Below are 21,475 nucleotides of genomic sequence, written 5' to 3' on the forward strand. Positions count from 1 at the left end.
CAATATGTATATTTTTTCATTTATATTTTGTGTATTAAGTGGGATTGTATTATGTTGATGAAATAAATGAATACCTAAGACGAATTACCAATTAAAAAACTTAATTAATTCTCAAATAGCACAATATTTGATATTATATGTGTTAAAAATTGTATTTTAGTCATAATATTGAGTATACCAAATCGTTCATAATTCATGAAAAAAAAACTCTCAAACTTCATATTTATTCATAGAGTACTCTGATAATTTATTAGAGGATGTATTTTACGAGTCAGTACAGAAACTGATCTTTTACGTAAATATTTTATGCAAGTTCATATTTCACAGAGATGTTTTAGAACCAATTTTTTTTAGCATTTTCTAGCACGATATCCATCTGCATTCTAATTCTCAATTATACATTTTTGTGAAGACTCATAATAATATTGACAAACGGTTATACGCAAAACTTCATGTACCTACGACTAGACAACTAATATATTATTATTATTTATGATCCATTAAACATAATGGACATGACTGCATACTATATATATATATGTATATAGACTCTAAAAATGTTTAAAGAGTTTTGAATCATTTCCTTTCCTTTTTTTTCTTTTTTTAAATTTCACCAGAAGTTACTCTTAGTTTATCTTAAGTCATCTTTGAGAAAAAAAACAAATAAAAAATAAAAATGTTAATTCAAAATGTGTGTGTTAGTTTTAAAGTTTTTAATACAAAATACGATTCGTTTATCAGTTAATGCGTTTCGTTCAGAATCGTTTTAAAATGCGATTAAACGTCACTTTCAGACTTAACATAACAAAATATATACCACCGACAAAACTCTGGCCCAAATGGCCTTAATCCATGTGCATGGTTAGCGAATACACGTACACCTTTATGAACAACAGACGGTTGTTTGTAATGACTAATGAGTCTACTTACTTATGGGCAAAAAACAGTTGGTATATTGTTTATTAAGTAATGGATACCTGAGTACTTTCATAAAACTATAATTCCATCTTATTTATATTCTACCACGTAAATAAATAAAATAAATTTCCAAGTACTTACCAATTTAATCCAGCTAATAAGGAATTTAGATAATGGATCTGAGATTTAAAGCTAAACGATCTAGTGAATAATAAAGTGCTATTAAACTTTATTACAGTTTATACTTTGTTTATACTTTTAGTAACAATAACGTTTTATATTATATTGTTCAATCACTGGTTTCGCGTTTACTAGATTTTAATCAGAATTATTAAATTACGTGTCCACTTACAAATTTATCATACTTAATCAAGTACAATATAATGTTAATTTTAAAATGTAAGGTGTTATGAAAGTGTTATACTATACAACAATAATTATAAAAATAAATTGTTTTTCATATTGTTCTTAAAAATAATAATATTTACAATGAAATGTACCTATCTTCTCTTTTTTAACTTTTTGATGAGTTATAATTAAATAATATAATATAATAATATAATATTATGCATAATAATTAATAAGTAATAGAGTAAATGTGTAATGTTTTCAGAATTAATTCAAAAACAAGTTTCTAGGTTAAAATGTAATCCAACATGTCTTATCAGAATTCAGCAATCAAAATGGTAAGTTTTTCATAGTTAATTAATTCAGAAATAAACCGTTTTCTCAGATGATCTTTCATAGAGGTATAGAGTTATAAGTAATAAGTAATAAGTTAGATAAGGTTCATCAAGTAATAAACCAAATTATACTATCGTGTATAATAGGGCAATTATTCGGGTAATTATACGACACTTGAGAGAAATGGCTAATAATATTTAAATTAAGGGCGGAGCAATTAAAGCTAAATTACTACATTCAATAAAAAAAACTTTATATCTATATTTTCAATGATAATATTAAAGTTATTAATTTGGTATAGTAAATGTTTTATGTGATTTAAACGATTTAACGATTTATGATATTATGTAGTTTGTATAATATAACATACGCGTCTTACTTAATTATACCACTTTTGTTATTTATCTAACTTTATTTTAAAGATAAATTAATATGGTGGGTCTTTTAGTATGGATGGTTCTATTTTATATAGACAGTATAAAATGCATCAAAGGGATTAAAAGTAAAAAACACAATTGCGTAGACCTTTGAGATGAAAATATCATGGGAATATATATTTTTTAAATATAAACCCATAATATGTAGGTACTCTCTTCAAAAGAAAATAGAGATAACGTTATCCAGACGAATAAGCCACTGTATAGTGTATTTTCTTTGAACATTATTTATTTCTTTTTATTCCTATGGAGTATACTTTTTCGATGAAATATTCTGCATTTGTAAACCTTAAAATGTTTAATAACATGTTTGTATGTACAAAAGTATAAAATGTATAATTTTTTTAATTATGCATTCATTAACGTGGAAAGTTATAATACGGAATGGTCAGTATGATTTTTTGTTTTGTATATCTGTTCATAAAACATATCTTGGGGTTGATAATCGATTTTGATTTACACAATTCAAAGTTATTTTGATTAATTCAACTCTATAATTACATAGCATTATGATAATATAGTGGCTATAAAATAAAAACACGTTGGTCACATTTTTAATGCATCCAAAATGAAAAAAACCACATACACCCAAGCCAAAGCTGAAGTCTAATAGATATATTTTAGATAAAATAGAATCAATTTCCATTAAAATTGATATTTTAATAAATGCATAATAATATATTAATGTATGGGTTAGCATAATAATAGGCAACAGTATTTCGTTAACATATTCTTAAGGCTAGAAAATACGTTGTAATATTTTTTGTTGAAAGACTATTACTTACTACTTTATTAGAAATAGGCGTATAAAATATAACAATAAACGATGATGGTACGAAAATATACAAACTGTACATTACTTTCTGGAAGTATTTTGGTCGTCGTTGTCAAAATCATTTGTAATTCGTTTAGCAGCGGGTGGGTGACATATTATATATAAAATAATATATACGCATTGTATAAATCGTCAATGTAACACCTTCCTATATATTTTTTTTTTATTCGCAATGAAAAAAGGACACACAGCTGAAATTGACGTTAACGTGTTGTAAAAATATACAACAGACACCAATCAAGCACTCATAAAAAAAATGCACAATTTCCGTTAAAATAATATACACTCGTTTAAAAAGATATATAGACTAGCTCTTTTGATAATATAAATATTACTGTGCGTCAGCGCAAAGAGTAAAAACAATGCATTAAACAACATTTTAAATACAATCCAAAACACGATATAATATAATATAATGTGCTTATGAGGTTTAAGAGATAAAAATATATCATTATATTTTGTACCTATAAAACAATAAGTTTTTGAGTGTATATCTAATTATAATTTTTACGAACCTTCTTGCAAATCAATAATTTATTTTGATTTCCTTTTTATGAGTATTACGGGCCATTTTATATTTTTAAACTAGAACTGTGTAGGTGCCTACCTATATTTAATTCATAATATTATTCATAAAAACAATCGTCTTATAATTGACATTTTAGATTTGACAATCGAAAATCATTACATCATCATCAACAATGTAGATAATTTTTCAATTTTTTTTTTTCAACTATCAAACGAAATATACATTAGAAACATTTTAATTATCACGAAATTAATTTTATATTGGAACTTTTTGGACCGGAACAGTTATCCAAGCACGACTCCCTGTTGACAACTGCCACACAATGCTCTTTTATTTGAAATCTCATTATGTGTTACCGCTCAAAAAAAAACTTTGATTGAACTTAAGTTTTTATTTTTTCGTTGTTATTTTATATTATAGTTGCGGACCGCCCCTTATTTAACGAAACGGACGATAATGCTTCCGACACTGTTTTAGTATGTATATATATAATAATATATATATATATATGTATGTTTTGGGGTCGGTGGAATGTTTTTCTACTATTCTTCTAATTACCATATTATTGAACGGTTGGACTGGTTGTATACCCGAAGTGACAGAATGAGTCCGTTTCGTAATGCACACAAAAAGGGAGAAAAGTCAAAACCAATTTAGTTAAATGCTTGTTTGCACGATACGAAATAGTCGTGTCTGTGACGTATATGATATAATATATTTATATATAACATCCAAAATACACGAGAATGTTGTCTAGAAAGAAATCAAATTTGAACACATCCCGTAGTTACTGTCTGCAGTATGAGCCTGCTCTCTCTTCCCCCCCTCGCGTGAGCTGTTGCGCTTTTAATCCAAGTGGACGCCATTTGTTAGCATCAGCTGCAAATGTCACGAACCCGTCTCACCCGCTTGTAACTTAAAAGGTCTCCAAACACATAAAAATAATATGAAAAAAAAAAACAATACTCCATACGCGCGTACAACAAACTATTTCAAAACTTTTGGACTTACGAGCTAGTAACGTTATACGTTATATTAATACATACACACACGTCTACACCTTAATGCAACAAACTGTGCAAAATATGGTTCATGAATTATTATAAAGTATTTGAATTTAGGTTTCTAATACTGGTCGTGGTACTAATGACAATTGATATATTCGGTAATAGTTAATACGATTATAATATACATTTTCCAAAAAGAATTTGATTTTCAAAAGATTTAGAGTTTTCGAAGGACAGGAAATGACTTGACGAATATCAACAATATCTTAACATGGGAATTTTTGCAATTCAATTTTTTTCGTTACATCGTTTTTGTTTTAAATAATGATGTAATATTTTTATACAACGCGTTTAATTGCTACGACATAATGCAACAAACATCTTAAGTTTATAAAAAATGTTATTAATTATTTGATGATTATCGTTTTAGACTAACTATAATATTATCTGCTATTCGATATAATACCATTACACATTTAATATTATATTTATCAACAGCCTACTGGTTCGTGACTAAATGTTATAAACTACGATTAATACGATTTCTATGATAAAGTGTTGCAGTTTTTTTTTCCGCAAGATCGAATAAACTATAATAACTATATCATGTCGAACTCGTACAAATAATAAAAAAAACATCCAAGACATTAGGTAGGCACTCATCGTTTAACACTTTTCTATAGCTACAGTAAGTTTATTGAAACTCGTTTTTCTTATCCGATATTTTTCTATATAAGCATATATCATTCTTTTTTACGTACATAATCGTATTTCTCTTATTCCTTTACTGCTTTTTTGTCGTTAAAACTTTGAACATAAAATGCATAATAAAACTAATTTATGGACAAGAAACTATAACTGACATTTAAAAAAAATGTACTACTCAATTCATTTTTTTTTTCATTTAAATAATCAGAATATTATTTGTGATATTAGTAGTGTACATGGAGTAAAACTGTTGAAAATAAATGGCAGGTTTTCGTTAAAACGATTAAAAAAAATACGCGTGTTTTGAAGAATAAATAAATGCAGAAATTTACCACCCGGTGACCTTTAGATTCAGCTGGAATATTCGCAGCTATAGGTAATGGATTAATAAAATAAAAGTAACTACAAATTAGTCATTTTAATTTTAAAAAGTGTTATCACGTATAAAAAATAGAATATACATATATAACAACTTGAATAATGTATAAAATATAAATAAATAAAGCCCATGCATTGTTAAGTATATAATACTATGATATTATAGGTACAACTGCAAGCTTACATATTTATTGATTATAAAATTTAAAAGATTTCATTGTAATAAAAAACAATTATAATGTGTAGTAAAAAATAGACAATATCATATTTGTCTTAAATTATTAAAAATTATAATGAATAATATAGCAGTACACGTATTATATATTCCATAGCCTTCTAAAGGTAAATAAAATAAATAAATCGAAATCGTATTTATTTATTTTAAAACTTAATTCTCAGTATCGATCCATACCCCTACTATAAATTGCAATAGGTATTATATTGTTATTTGTTGAATATTATTATATTGTTACAAATTCGTGAGAAATAACAACCACGGATACCTATTTAAATGGATCAGTTTAATGTATTATAAATTATAAAAACCATTATAACCTTTATTTATTTGATTCCTAAAATGTAATAATGCATAAACTATTCCTCAAATTATATACCAAGAATATCATATTAAAATGTTCAATCCTTTTTTAAATATTATACCGAAATGATAAAAATAATTTTCAATATTGTTGTCATTGCTTTCTTTGAAAATCAAAAGTCGACCCAAATATAAGTTTAAAAAACTTTCTAATTTTAACCAAAATAAATTGTTTTACTATAATATTATGATATTGTAATTTGTAACTCCTCTGAATATAGTTGTTGTACGAAAATATCCCAAAATAAACCTAAGCTTAACGCCCTCTAGCTGCGAAACACTATCTGACAAACTATCTGATAATATTATGATGTACTGTTATTTATTAGTTTTACTAGAAGTTATTTTATTTAATAATTTTTGTCAGCTTTTTTAACATGAATAAAAATTGTTATTCTTGTTATTTGATTATTATGATTTATTTTACATTTACATAAGAATATACGAATTTACCTCAAACTATATTTTAATGATATAATAGTTATCATGTTGACTTTGTGTTACGTATCGTATAGTATTTATAAGTTTATATGACGTACCTATATGTGTCATCGTGCAGTAGTACTGTAAAATATTTTTTGTTTTGTATTGAAGGTTCGTAACAATAATGAAATATAATAACGTATTGTGTTAGAAACACAAGTAAAAATTGAAATTATTTGCTTTTGTGACTTGTTGTTATTTATAATAATCTGATTTTAAGTCAACGGTATGTGAATAAAAATGCTGTAGGTATTTTTGCCGGAAACTTAAATTTATAATTCAGCCGATCAGCCAGGTGGTTACGCACGATATACATATTTAAACAATTTAAATTCTCTTATTTTAATATTATGTTAGACTGTCCATACGAATAGGTTGTAATTATTTTAATTGGGATTTGTCGTTTGCTTGACAACAATTTAAAACTAAGAAAAATTTACCTGATTTAAAAACTCGCTTAAGATTTTACAGTCATATAATATATATTATAGAGACTGTTTTCAAGCTTCTCACGTATCATTTTCAAAGTGGATTCTGTACTAGTATATAATATATATATATATATATATAACCAGTATATACATGTTATACAGAGCAACATCTGAAACATAAAGAGGAAGTAGAAGCATTAACACATCAACGAAGCAAAATTTATGAGTTTGAAACAGCGAGCAACCGGCATTTACCACCTATGTCATAATACACAGACGATTTATCAACATTGAACACACAACAAAATGACCTATAAACACGAGCAATCGTGTTTCGATCGTTCTTATACTTTCTACAATGCTGTATAATATTTTTAAGATACGTAGTGGTACGAAGGAGTCTCGCAATTATCAGTTTCTATCGTTTTGTTTGTCCAAAACATCAATAAAATATAATAATATAAAACTTATTATTATACTGTTCTTGAGAAAAATGTCGAACGTATCATCAAAACAATTTGGTCGATTTAATAAGAACACATTCAGCGTTGAAGATTAAAATGAATTCATAAACATAATGTATAATGCGTGGAACGTATTCGCTATAAAAATGAAATTGTCTAAAATATTGATTTCACGAAAAGGATAGTCATAATGTACCAACAATATTATGTCATAGAGGTAATGCCATTTGCTCGATTATATTATGTTATGTTTAATTTAAAAATCCTCAATTTCAAAAATGAGAATAACAATAATAGTGTATATTTTGAAAGTTGTTTCAAACTTTTGACGTCATGTGTCTCAGGTTTTAAAGAAAGAAATCCAAATAAAGCTTATTTTTTTTTTTCGTGGAGATTTAGATAAAAATCCTAAATGTAAAAGTTTCAACAAAACATTGAAAACTATATTATACACCAAATTGTCAAAGCTGTAAACTTATTCTTCGGAGTAACAAAAAAATGAAGTTTTTCAGAACCACAAAACCAAATGCAAAAAGTGTACTGGTGCGTTACGTAAAATAACTTTCACTAATTTGATTATACGAAGGAAGATAACAAGAAGGGAGAGAAAATGGTCTGTTATTTGAATGCACTGCAGTTAGAGCAAAAAGTCGCACTTGGCAAAATTAAGAGATCTACAAACAAAATATGGCTTTGGTTTTTAGAAACAAAAAAGAGCAAATAAAGGTATTTAATGGTCACTTGTCACGTTTTTTCCCTTCATGAATTTTTCATTTAAGCAGGTGAAAGGGTAAAAAAATTATTGTAAAAGATAAACACAAAATGAATCAAACTAAAAGAAAATATCCTCGTCTTTAAAGTAACAATGTAAAAAAAATATTTTAAATAAATCATGGAGTTGGGAACAATACGTATTACAAATCGAACAATGCCAGGTCTTGTGTTGTGATGAATATAAATCAGTGATAAGATAAAACGAATATTTCATACTTATTTCTTCTAATAATTAATAAAAATATACCTCATATTATTTTTTTATAAATATGTACATTGACCCCGCTATACCTAATAATATATCTTTATTGATTTGAGATGCCTTTGCATGATGCTTATGATAACAAAATAATCATTAATGAAACGCCGACGAATATGTGTGTAGTTTATTTTTGAGCAAAAATGTTTGTAAGAAAACAATTTATTGTAGCACGAGACAAAAGTAAAAAATAAAAACGGTGCATCTATATTAGGACTGAAATAAACGATAAACGTAGTACTATGTACCTACTATTTCTCCACAGTAAAAAAACTGAGAACGATACAGACAATACTATAAAGTTTACGATGGTAGATGTAAAAAAATACAACACGATAATAATATGTCAATAGTCGTGAAACGTGTATAAACTTTACATGGCTACTTAACATAAATTTAAAGTTCAACAAGTCAACGTTACACTGTGGGGAACTGATTAAAATCATGAAAAGTTTAGAAAAAATCCTTTAATACCGAAATTGCAAAATCGAAGGGTAAAAATCAACCGAGATGTTGTTAGAATAAACGAGTAACGCCGGCGAAGACTTTTTAGAGACATAATTCAAGAAAAGAACAAAAAAAAAAACCGAGAACAAAAAATCCTCTTCATTTTTCAAATGTAAGATGACAAAAATTATAATCCAGTTCAGGTAGGTGCAACGAAATAGATTACCTATAGTAATATTTTAGTAAAAACAATGAAATATAATGAAATATTATGAAATGCTTAGTAACGACTTTTATTATTACTTGGAACTTGGAAGTCTGACATAATATTTAACTTTCAAACTCTCTGGGTGTGTATGATATTACATCAATGACCATAATATGACATCTTATATTACTTTTTTTTTTTTAACTTGAGTTGATCGTTTTTTTTTTTTTAAGACGATTTACCTATAATTTAAGATAATACCTATAACTATTGATAGTAAATCTAAATATTTCGTTAGACTTTTGATCATTCCTTCTAAATTTAAACAGTTGGTATAGTTAATTAACAGTTTTAAACGTCTATAATAATATTGTTACGACCAGTATTGCAACTAGAGATAAAAGGGACCAGGCGCCAGTCAAATTTTTTTGGCACCCTATTTCAAATCTTTATGTCTGAAAAGGGATCCCTAAATTCAAGAATAGGGCACTGTTGACGCCTAGTGCCCCCTCTAATTTCGGAGCTGATTATGACGTTATTGTACTTATACATAGCATGGTATGGTAATACATACATTTAGAATCGTCGGTTTAAAATGAGAATAAGGGAAACCCAAAATGTGCATTATTTATTATGATAATTCATTTGAAAAGTTTAATCGATAATATAAATACTATTTTATTACGTAGAATAAAATTGTGGATGCGATGAAACGATGTCGAACCATTCAATCGTGATACTATATTTTACAAATTTCATGATTAAGTTTTAAAAGTTCGATCTGAATCAGCTGTTGGCTGCTGCTGTAGTTGACGTCGTTCATTATTTTACCATAAATTATAATGACATACTGTACAATATAAGCAACCAGTAGTGTCCATTGATCGGAAAATAGGAAATAAAAAATAATAATAATAACGAGTACGTAATCGGTTTGTTTGCGGGTGTTTTATACCCGTAATATCTCTCAAACCTGCAAATCAACAAATTATTATTTCAAATAAATACCTAGTTGAACCCTCATCGTTTTATATAGGTATATTATGATATTATTACGTTTTGGTGTTTGTGATGGTTTTTCACCTAACAGCGCTATTTGTCCACTGCCTGTTAATTATATTGTATGTTTGGAATTATATTATTGTATACGACGACCAAAAGCTGTGTCCGTGGTAGGTATGTAATTTTTCTCTAACGAGGCGGAAACCAAATAAACCGTTTAAATTACTATCCTGACGTTCCTCAATGTAATTCCAGCACGTGTCACGCAAATATTTTCCAAGGAGTTTATAGTTTCGTAATAAGGAATAACAGCAGTTCGATGGGGCATAGTATATTGCACGTAGCAGGTACCTATTGATTATCTATTTGTAGGCGCGTCTACCGGTATTATTTGTTTGAGTTCAATGTTTTTATAAATAATATTATTCCAAATGTGTATACCTCGAGACAATTCGACATAATATTTTATTTACGATTGCATTATTATAATATTATTTACACTAGGTGGTGGGTTTAACGAACGAGAAAATTGAGTGTGTGCATTTTTCGGGTACACAATAACGAGGACCGAAGCAAAATAATAGCTAAGGTGGGTGTGCATTAATATTTTATTCAAAATTCATGACATTTCAATATAATATAATATTACTGACATACATGGTAAGTACTATTATATTTTATGAGGTATCAATTTTTTGGTTTACATATTAATAAAATATAATCAATTCTCATTGATACGATTGTAAAATTAACAATTTTTATATAAGTTCCTATTATAAGCAACTTGGTTTCGATTATGATTTGCGGTTATATAATTATGTCTGTTTTCAAACAACTAACTACCACGCAATAGGGCTTACAAGATATTTGTTGCACATAACCATATTTCGCGTTATAATAATAATGATGTCATATTTTTTTTTAAATCGTTAATTAATATTCATTTGGATAGTAACCTAAAAATCTTTCCACCCTAAAGATGAAAAATAACATAGGTATCAGTTTCTATTTTGATTTTGTATTACAATAGATTTAGAACTAAAATATAACGTTGCCCCGCAGGACTTACAGTATAATTGTTGCACCACTGCAACGCAGTGTTCGCCGATACTCGAAAGGTATTATAATAATACGTGTTCGGCCATTTTACTTAATCGATATTTCGCTTATACCTTTTAAGTTTTAACCACATGATATCTAAACTCCCTTAAAATTTTTTTAAGTACGTAACTTAACCTGACCTAACGCACGTATTAAATAATCAGTAATTATATAACATAGGTTAGGTAAATAAAAGCATTATTATAATTATTATAGTATAGCATCGGTACAACGGGCTGATTAATCTTTTACGTCCAAACGAATTGCACAGTTTTTGAAATTAATTCAAAATAATCTATATCGAAATTAGTGTTTTGGCTCAAGCACTTTTTTTTGTCCATTCGCTAAAACATTATTAGAAAAAAAAAACAACTATATATACGATTTGTATTCTGAGCGTTGTATATAGGAAAAATCCAATTTTAAAATACCTACTCGAATTGTTCTGTTGGCGAGAACAGAGCCAAAAACATAGAATACGCCTGAAAAACGATGCCAAAAACTCTGCTGAGCGCACACATCCTCCTCTCTTCGGAAACGGGTCAAACGCCCTTCGATACAAAGTGTCACGTCCGGGTACCGTTAAAATACGGTGAAATCGTTATAATATCATTATATTATTTGTTTATAATAATAATAATAGTTTATTCCAAAACAATTAATGATTGTAATAGTACAATAATAATAATTACATAAATTCTACCCAGACGTAGAACTTTGCAGCAAACAATATTGTGCAGTAAATACTGAATATATGTTACATAGCTCGCACCTTAAGTAAATAGTAAATACAGACATCGGTTAACTTATTCCTGTCCTAGCAATTATTTAAATAATTATTATGAAAAAACAATTGAGGTCGAATGAATATACAGAAGTTTATTTTTCCCTGGCAGTTTTCTATAAATATGAAAAAAAAATCCTGAATAACCGCGGTGATGGTCTCAACATTTCATCCGTGCGATAGTTTTGAAATTTAATTTCTGACTGACGACTCAATATCATATTTTATCCTCTGTACTCCTGTTTACTACTTACCCGTAGAGACATTAAAATATAGATACATTGTAAGTACGATAAAAATAATAACTGTTTAAAGTTAAAATTGATGAGTTTCACACTATATAATGTTGCAATTGACATTTGTAACTATTTAATAACACTGTAGTATCGCAATATAAATTCTCGATTTCAGTTTCAAATATTAACTTAACGCTGACTCAAAATTTGTTCTAAGACTGTGTCTGAACTTAAATATTAATCTCATTAGTCTGCTTCTTCTGCTGTGTATAGTTAGTTAAACCTTAGCTTATAGTTCGCTTTAACCTTAAACACAGCATAATATTGTTACAATTATTTCTAAAATACATCGAAAGTAGGTAGTGAATAACAATATATTTTGACGGTACCAATTTTAATTATTATCCTTAATATTTTGACTAACGTGATATAATTAGAGCAATACATATTATCACATCATAATATTGTGTTTCCACGCATAATTATAGTACAATTCACAGTAAAATATTAATTATGTATATTATATTATATTTTATTATATCATATTAATTCGATTTTAAATTACGTCTTTATAATATTATACAGATTAACTTTTGGAACGCTTTAACCCAATTATTGCTGTACTGGATAACTAAAATAATAATAATATACAATATACTATTATAGACCAAAGGCCTGCTTCGTTTTTATTTGAGGTACGCGAACACAATGTTTTGTAAGCATATTACGGCATGACGTATTTTTAATACATTTTTTATAATTTGATATGTTGTGATTTCGGGCCAGGGAGATTTTTTCAATAAAATACATTTACAATTAATTGTCTAGAAAGCTGAATACCTCTGAGCTAGACTTTTAAATCGAATCGAAGGTGCATTATGATAATGTTTCAATGTATAGTTTTTTCAATGAATGAAATTAATTAATCGGCAGTTTAACGTTGATGTATCGCAGATTTCTTTATTGTATTTTATTCGACTTCCAATCTAATATAATATATATATATTATGTTATTATAATATAGCAAACCAATGTACAATTTGTTATGGTTAAATATCGCTCAACGTCTCGACAAATGTTTTATTTTATTCGCTTTCAAAGTTTTACATAATATTTGTACAGCACACGTTTAAAAAAAGTACATATATATGTATAGATATTATACTTTATATGTATTTATTTATTTCTGGTTGATCGTTCGTTTTATTTGTGGTGATTTAAAAAAAAAAATTACCGTAATAACTATACTAATAATAAATAATATTTTTAAACTTTAAAGACGAATAACATAAAATACTCTTTTAGTCGTGACACGATAATATTCCATTTTTTAACGTTATACGCATTGTACACGATAATATTACATAATGTACATTTGCTTATCGCGTACACTTCGTTTCTCGGACTAGGATCGTAAAGACAACCAGATATTATCGTCGTCATCGTTGTCGTTGTTATTACTGTAATTTGTGGTTAACCTATAATATATACATTTCCTTCTGTATACCTAAATGGTATTACTATTCCCGAGCATAACGTCCCTCTTTCCATATCAATACTCACCAAACGAATATTGTTATGGTCAATATATAACTCAGTGCCTAGAGAGGATTTTGACATTCGAAAACAAATCTGGACTTATGCGTTTTAATGAAAATTTGTGTATAATTATCAGTTGACGGGTTTGTAGCCGGTTTTTCGTATTAAAATATGAACTTCTGTAATGTGATTATTTTCTTACAAAATTTCACTGTTTATTACTGTCATAATCATCGTTAATAGTATATCGAGCCAGTAGTTTACCTAACCTAACCAGTGGCTTTCAAATTAATAAAATAAAAACAATAGCTATAATAAGTATATGGAGTGATAGTTTTTAGCGTAGAACACTTGGATATTAATTCTTCTTGGCCTAACCAGACCCATCTTTTCAGTTAGAGGCAGGTTCGATATCATTTTTTAACGAGCTTTAGGAATGTCGACAAAAAAATCACCCTGTATGTACATTATATTATAATAATATATTATGTATTATGCGGTACCAATTGTATGTCGGTAACCTCCGCAGCGAATCATTCTCATCATGCTCTGCACAATGTGTCGGGTGTATATCAATCAGCATTTTGTCGACACACGACCCACACACCCACACATACACGCACACGTACGCATTCGCATTGTTATAATAATAATACATAAACAGATCCGTAATAATAATGCTGCAAATATAATAATAGTAATAATATAACTGTTGATACTATGTGTAGCAATAATTCACTGACTGGTATGGGCAGTGGGCACATATATGGATATAGTATTATTATACCGAAGGGGAAGGTTCATGGACTCGGTCGTGGAGGGGCGAGTGCGGGATACGAAGGGGATATTGTTGATATGCACAGGTTATAAATCAATTTCGCAATAAACGAGTCCTCTATATTATATTATTATATATATACACATTATATATCGGCGGGGGACAGTGAAATGAAGTGAACCGAAAGCTCTCGCCCGCCGAGTGCATGTGCGTATATAAACGACTGGCCATATACGTATGAGGTGGTCGGTAGGTACATATACTGGGTGATCAGTTTACAGCTGGCTATAGAAATTTCCAGTGTTTTTTTGTTTTTGATAACATTTGTATTATTTAGTTTTAAGTATTTAGAACAATATAATAATAATAAAAATAATAATATGCATTTACCATGACAAAAAACTCAAATTGTTTGCTATCTTTTTTCATTTTAGACGAGTAATGTATTTTATTCTATACCTACCCATAGGTTTTCAATTTCTTTTGACGAAACCCCCGTTTATTATATAGTTATTAAAGTTTTCTGAAACAATTGATGTACGTATAATTATGAATATAGCGGAATATTTAAAATCAAATTTTTTAGTCCACCATAATAATATAATATGTCCATCAACACCACATTTATCGATAATACCTATTATTTATTATGGCTAATAAATTATTACTGACAAAGACTAGTCATCCAATATTTCATAATAATTTAATACATCGACATAATTTTTTAGAAAAGTATTCCACTTCTGGTTATGAGATCAAACACGTCATTTAGGCGTACCGTTAAAACGAAAACAAAAATCCCCTGTGTAAAATGATAGTGAAAAATCATATTTCCTTCGTTAAACCCGGTGTTTTAATAATTACTTCTTACGATACGCATTTTTAGAACAGAAATTAGCTTGGGCGGTCAAGTGGCCACCCTGTATACAGCAGATGTGTGTGTGCGCCGGTGAGTGGAAATAGCGCGATGCGTCGTGTTGCGCCGGCTGCGGCGAGCTTCGGGGGCGGGTTCGGACTCTACAAGGGCGGCGGTGGCAGCAGCAGTGGTGATGTGGCGGACAAACGGGTGGGCGGTGGCGAGAGGCTTTTTAGAGTTATGTTTACGTCTACAAAATGTCACGATGACCACGGGACCGTTTTAACATTATTACACACACACGCACACACACACACACTCACACTCATACACGCATATATGTATACGTCGGACGCCCTGACATTTCGTTATTAATTCCCCACGCGCGTTAATGGACAGTCGGCTTTTATAATTTTTAATACACGTGGGATGCATAATATAATATTACTCATGTTCAGTGAGGTTTATACATTATAACGTACGAGCACTGTAATAATACGCGTATTGTAATATTATATATTATACACCTACACGATGACGGTTCGTCCCAGCGCATCTCGTTTGGAATTTTCGAAAAATGTTCTCGTTCAAGAGATTTAGGATGTAATCGGCAGTACCACTGTGTACCTGTGATGTGTTCCCGAAATGTCTCGGTTTCCCCGATATCTCCAGAAATAATTATTAACACTGGTGGGTGTAGTTGTTGCAGGAGTGACACAATTTCTGCAGTCAGTCCCACCCGCATCGCTTAGCGCTATTCAAACGTTCTTTATTTTTCCCATGCCAACATTTAGTGTACACGTCGCTTAAACAAATATCACATACAACATTAATTATTTGATACAAACACTCCCGAGATTTGTACATCCCTTAATTTAAATCTTGTAAAGTATTTGAATAATTTTACGTACCCTGTTTAAACAATTTTCTTCGAGTACACGAAATTCTTCGTATCAATATTTCAAATATTTGTGTTCAAATAATCATATATATAAAAAAAATTATAAATCAATTCTATGACCTATATTATGGTATTCATATTATTACAATTCAATAATTGTGTTTGTTAAGCGTATGCTTTTTTTTTACTGTGCAAATAATAATTAGAGAATGTTTTTAAATTTAAAATACTAGTTGATAATGAATAATAATATGTCTTGCAACCTTGCGTAATATTTTTTAGAATAAAATATTAAAATAGTTTAATAGCTTATCCAAATTAACACTAAATCTTATTATAATTATAAGTAGAGTCCGGATTTGTATGCATTTACATATTTGTAACGAGTGTATGCATTTCGATGAGAGTAAAAAATGTGGACGATTTGTGTAACAGATAATGCATAGAAAAAAGTTTATTTTGCATATAAATGCATATTTTAGAGATGACTGCATATTTGAAAATGTTTGCATATTCAAGCATATTTTGTATAAAAGTTTATTAAGCCAATTATTTTGTTTCAATTTCATCGTTGAAATTATTAGTTCACTACGTATTTTTGGGAAATAAATGTTATTCTCCGTATGTTATCGCCAGTAAATTGTGCACTAGTGCCCATATATCATTTCGTAATTCGCGTTCCGTAAATTTATAAATTAAAATATTCATTTCATTACAATTTAAAAATTTTAAAATGCCGAAAAGTCGAAGCACTATTCCAACTTTAGTAAAAACATGGATTGCTCTTTATTAAATATTTACTGTTCTTTAATAAATGTTTAAAGTCAATGTCTATAATTAAAAAATTAAGTTTATCTAATTTTGTTGAATTATAATTTATGGAAAAAATTAAAAAAAAAATTAAAAAATGCATATATTTTGGGTATAAGAGCATATTTTTGCATATTATTAAAAAAAATAAGAGCATATCAAGTGCATATTTTGAAGTTTTTTGATGCATAAATGTATACTATTTTGGCCTTTTTGAGTGCATACAAATCCGGACTCTAATTATAAGTAATGTATTGACGCAAGAAATAATTTGAACATACTATTGCTTAATAATAATATCGATATTTGATTGTTGCCCAGTTACTTATATACTAGTGGTGAGGTTATAAAAACCCATTTGACGTTCAATTTTAAATTTAAAAAAAAATTATTTTACTGTTCATAAAATATGCTTTTTAGCGGATATCTTTGTATTACACCGTAAATACTTTTTAAATGATTATAATATCTATATCACTGTTTGATTACAAATAAAAAATATATTTGTTCAACGTAAAACTTTAAATCGTATACTAGGCGTTAATTTTCAAAACCAGGTAATTGTACAATTCATGAAAAATGTGTTATTCAAATTTTTTATAAGTTGTCATAATGCGAGTTAAAATATTTAACATGAGATCAGGTCATAGATGATATAAATGTTTTGGGGAATATGTGGTTGGTCTCAAAATAGCCCATCTGACAAAATGTATTTGAAATGCAGTCATGAAATGTGACAAAAAAATCTCGGTTTCAAAAACAGTTTCAAAACAAAATTGGCAAAAAAATTCAGCTACGAAAAAACTAAAATCTTTATTACATATATTAGGTACAATATTATTTTTATCAAATACATTTTTACACCCAATTTTGATAATCTCTACAGCCTAGATCTTGGGTTTTTTTTTGATTATATAAAACCGTATACTTAAATGTATAGTTTTTTTTGGTTTTTTGTTGATTGTAAACCATTTCAAAAACTTTTTGCATAGCTGACTTGGAAAATACATGACTAAATTATACATGAACTCTTAATCATGAATAATTCGCTATAAAGCTGATGGCATACGACTCTATATCATATGTTAATTGTTAGTATTAACCGTCGTGTCAGCAAATAATTATTTAATTCCTATAACGTTCTTAGAACGTGTGCACAAATAATTATTGTTGTTCAGTATTGTGTTACAACGAAACCATTCAACATCCCCATGCATGCATATTATTGAGCTATAATCATTAATATTATTATTATTATTTAACACATTCACCGGGATTTTCGACAATACGGCCGGACCAGATGCCGTTTACGACATCGAAATCGAAAATCAGTCGCAGGTGTAACATGTGGAATCTATTAGCGTAAATTGCAATTCATAATAGCTGCAATTGTTCGGGTCACATGTACGAGAGGTAGTCGGCGAGTGTGGTATCGCATAACAATTTTAAAAGGATTATATTATATTAATTCGTATGCATCCCTTATAATATGTAGGTACCTAGCTAGTTATAAACCCAGTATTATGCGTAATAATGCATTCGATTAACAGCACAAGGGAATTGTTTTGGCGAGGATCAGTTTTTATGACTGATAAAAATCATAATTTTTGGTCCGTTACATTTTGGTTTTGTACGCCTTTATACCTTGGTATGCAATATAACTACCCAGTGTTTTTATACATTCGTAAAATTATAACACTGATTATATTATTCCATTGAATCTAGAAAACAATTACTTTGTTCACTCATCATTTTAATATTATGTTAGGCATATTGTTTTTTGTTCTTTAATTTAGACTTTCTAAAATAAATTTTATTTTATTCAATCAATTGAATGTTTCAACCTACCAAATATTTATATCCGATGAATACCTAAAATAAAAATGAATTAACAAATCGATTAGTTTTTTTGTTATGGGTCTGATGGTAGGTCTTCTAGGAAGATGACTCGTGATGGGAGTGGTTTTAAGTTGAGGTGTTTTTTCTCTCCGATTTTGTAATAATTGACAGCTAATTGTTTTTTTTTTGTTAGGTTATTTTTGAAGTTTTTGTATTGGTATTTATTTGTGTCGAAATGTAAGGAAATGACGGGCCATTGTGCAATTGCTTGTTTTACATGAATCAAGGCGTTTGACTGGTTTGAGTAAAAGTATTAAGAATAGGTATATTTTTGAGAACTCTAAAATTATTTTTATTTTTGTCGGAGAATTAGCAATCCGTATTGTGTAAGTGCAGTAAGTTGTAGTATACTAGTTCAGTAGTACCTATCTTAACATGGTCGTTTATAGCAGAAGAGAACATTTTATCTGCAGAATTGAGGTGTTGTTTGTAATGAAGGTATAGGATTTTTATCTTAAGTCCTTAGTCATTTGTTTAGTATTTTATTTATGTGAATTTTCCAAGTTAGTTTTTCGTCTATTTGTACCCCTAAGTACTTTACTGAGTCATTCGACTGCTTTTGTAGGATTTCTAGATTGTTAATTTGTACTGAGTATGCATTTACATAATATTTCATCGAATATCTTGGCTTCAAATTGAGTGAGATTTAAGGTGAGTTCCTATATCGAGAATCATAAAGATAATTTATTCACCAAGTAGAGTTTTGTAGCTTTTTATTGAAAATTCTGAACATATAACAACATTTTAAAATAAAACGCTTTTACAATTTTTAGATGGGTATTATAATATTATTTATTACTCGAGAGAGCAAGTTATATGAACTAAACAAAAATAAAAAATTTCAATAGTGACTTAAATGTTTAAAGTTTTGTTAAAAATGATTTAAGAAATGTTTCGAGGTTACGATACTTTGAAAAATGTGTATTTATGATCTTCATAATTTTAAGTAAAAATTTCTTTTCAGAGGTTTTATTTTCATTTCTTGGTCTTTACACTACGGAATTATAATGATTAATTAGTGTTGAACAAATGATCAACATTCACCTGAGATGATGAGAAATTATAGGTAGGTAGGTAGTTTTTTTGTATTATTTATCTCAAAATTATAATAATTTATAAGTCCAAGCAGTGTTTTTAGATTAGGTGTTCATCAAATTCAATAATTCATTTAGTTGTCAGATCATTTCATACGATTTATAATAATATATTATGTGTGTACAACATATTTGTACAACTGAGAAAGTAAACAATGCTTAAAAGTTTATAAGTCTATTACAATATTATTTTTTTAATTTTTATTACTATTGCCAACGGATGAAAATGCTATATTTTTTATATTGTATATCATATGATCAGTAATATATATATTTTTTAATATTTTTAGTTTAAGTTAATCTATAATCTATATAGGTTTGATAAAAGTTGGAAAATATATATAGCGGTGAGTTATAAGACTAAGGAGGTTACCCGTAATAAAATGAGTGGGCATTACAATATTTAGAACCTAAGCATGTTAATTGGTATGATAATAAACTATTATACGTGGTGGTATAAATTATATCAAATACCTTACGATAATTGGCTATCGTTTTTATAATTGCACGAAGTTTTAGTTTAACCCTTAAAATGTTAGCGTTATATTCACTTTTATCGAACAATTTGGTCATTCGTATACACCAATATTCATAGTATAGAGAAAGTCGGGCGTGATCGTGTGATGTTTATATAGTATTATTATAAATTATTATACTCATGGAAATAATTATAATACCTATATTTTGTAAATAATAATTAAATGCCTAATCATTTATCGAAAAACCATATACAATGTAGTATAGGTAGCTGGTAGTTGATGTATAAAGATGAATTATAACTAATATTTTGTTATCGGTAAAGGTATGAGAAATTGTCGGTTTTCGAAGTCTACCGAAGGTCTTAACCAATTATGTGGCCGTAATCACAGTCCATCTTTGGTACTTGGGACCTGCAAGGGTTTTGTACACCGTTTTTTCATTATATAATGTCATGTCGTATTTCGTATATTTAATATTTTATGGGTAACGAAATGTTGGTATCAAGTTACATACGAGTTAAAGGTATTCGACTTTTCACAATACGATCTATGGTAGAAATCCGGCTTGGCCGTTATATTTTCCATCGGTTAATGTTATGCAAACTTTCCATCTCGGTGTTCCGTCCATACCTTCATTTTCGACGATCAAACAATTTTCGTGTCATAGTTTTGCAACCGTGTCCATCGTTTCGTTCCATATTAGATTAATCCTACCAGCAGTCACTACTTAAGTGCTCGAATTTTTTGTTGTTGAAATCTGGTAAGACCTGGGAAATTCCACTAGTATACCACACATACCACACTTACGAGATACCACAATGATATTTCCCGCCGGC

Source organism: Myzus persicae, unplaced genomic scaffold, assembly GCF_001856785.1.
Source record: "Myzus persicae strain clone G006 unplaced genomic scaffold, MPER_G0061.0, whole genome shotgun sequence".
In the NCBI taxonomy this organism is placed as follows: Eukaryota; Metazoa; Arthropoda; class Insecta; order Hemiptera; family Aphididae; genus Myzus; species Myzus persicae.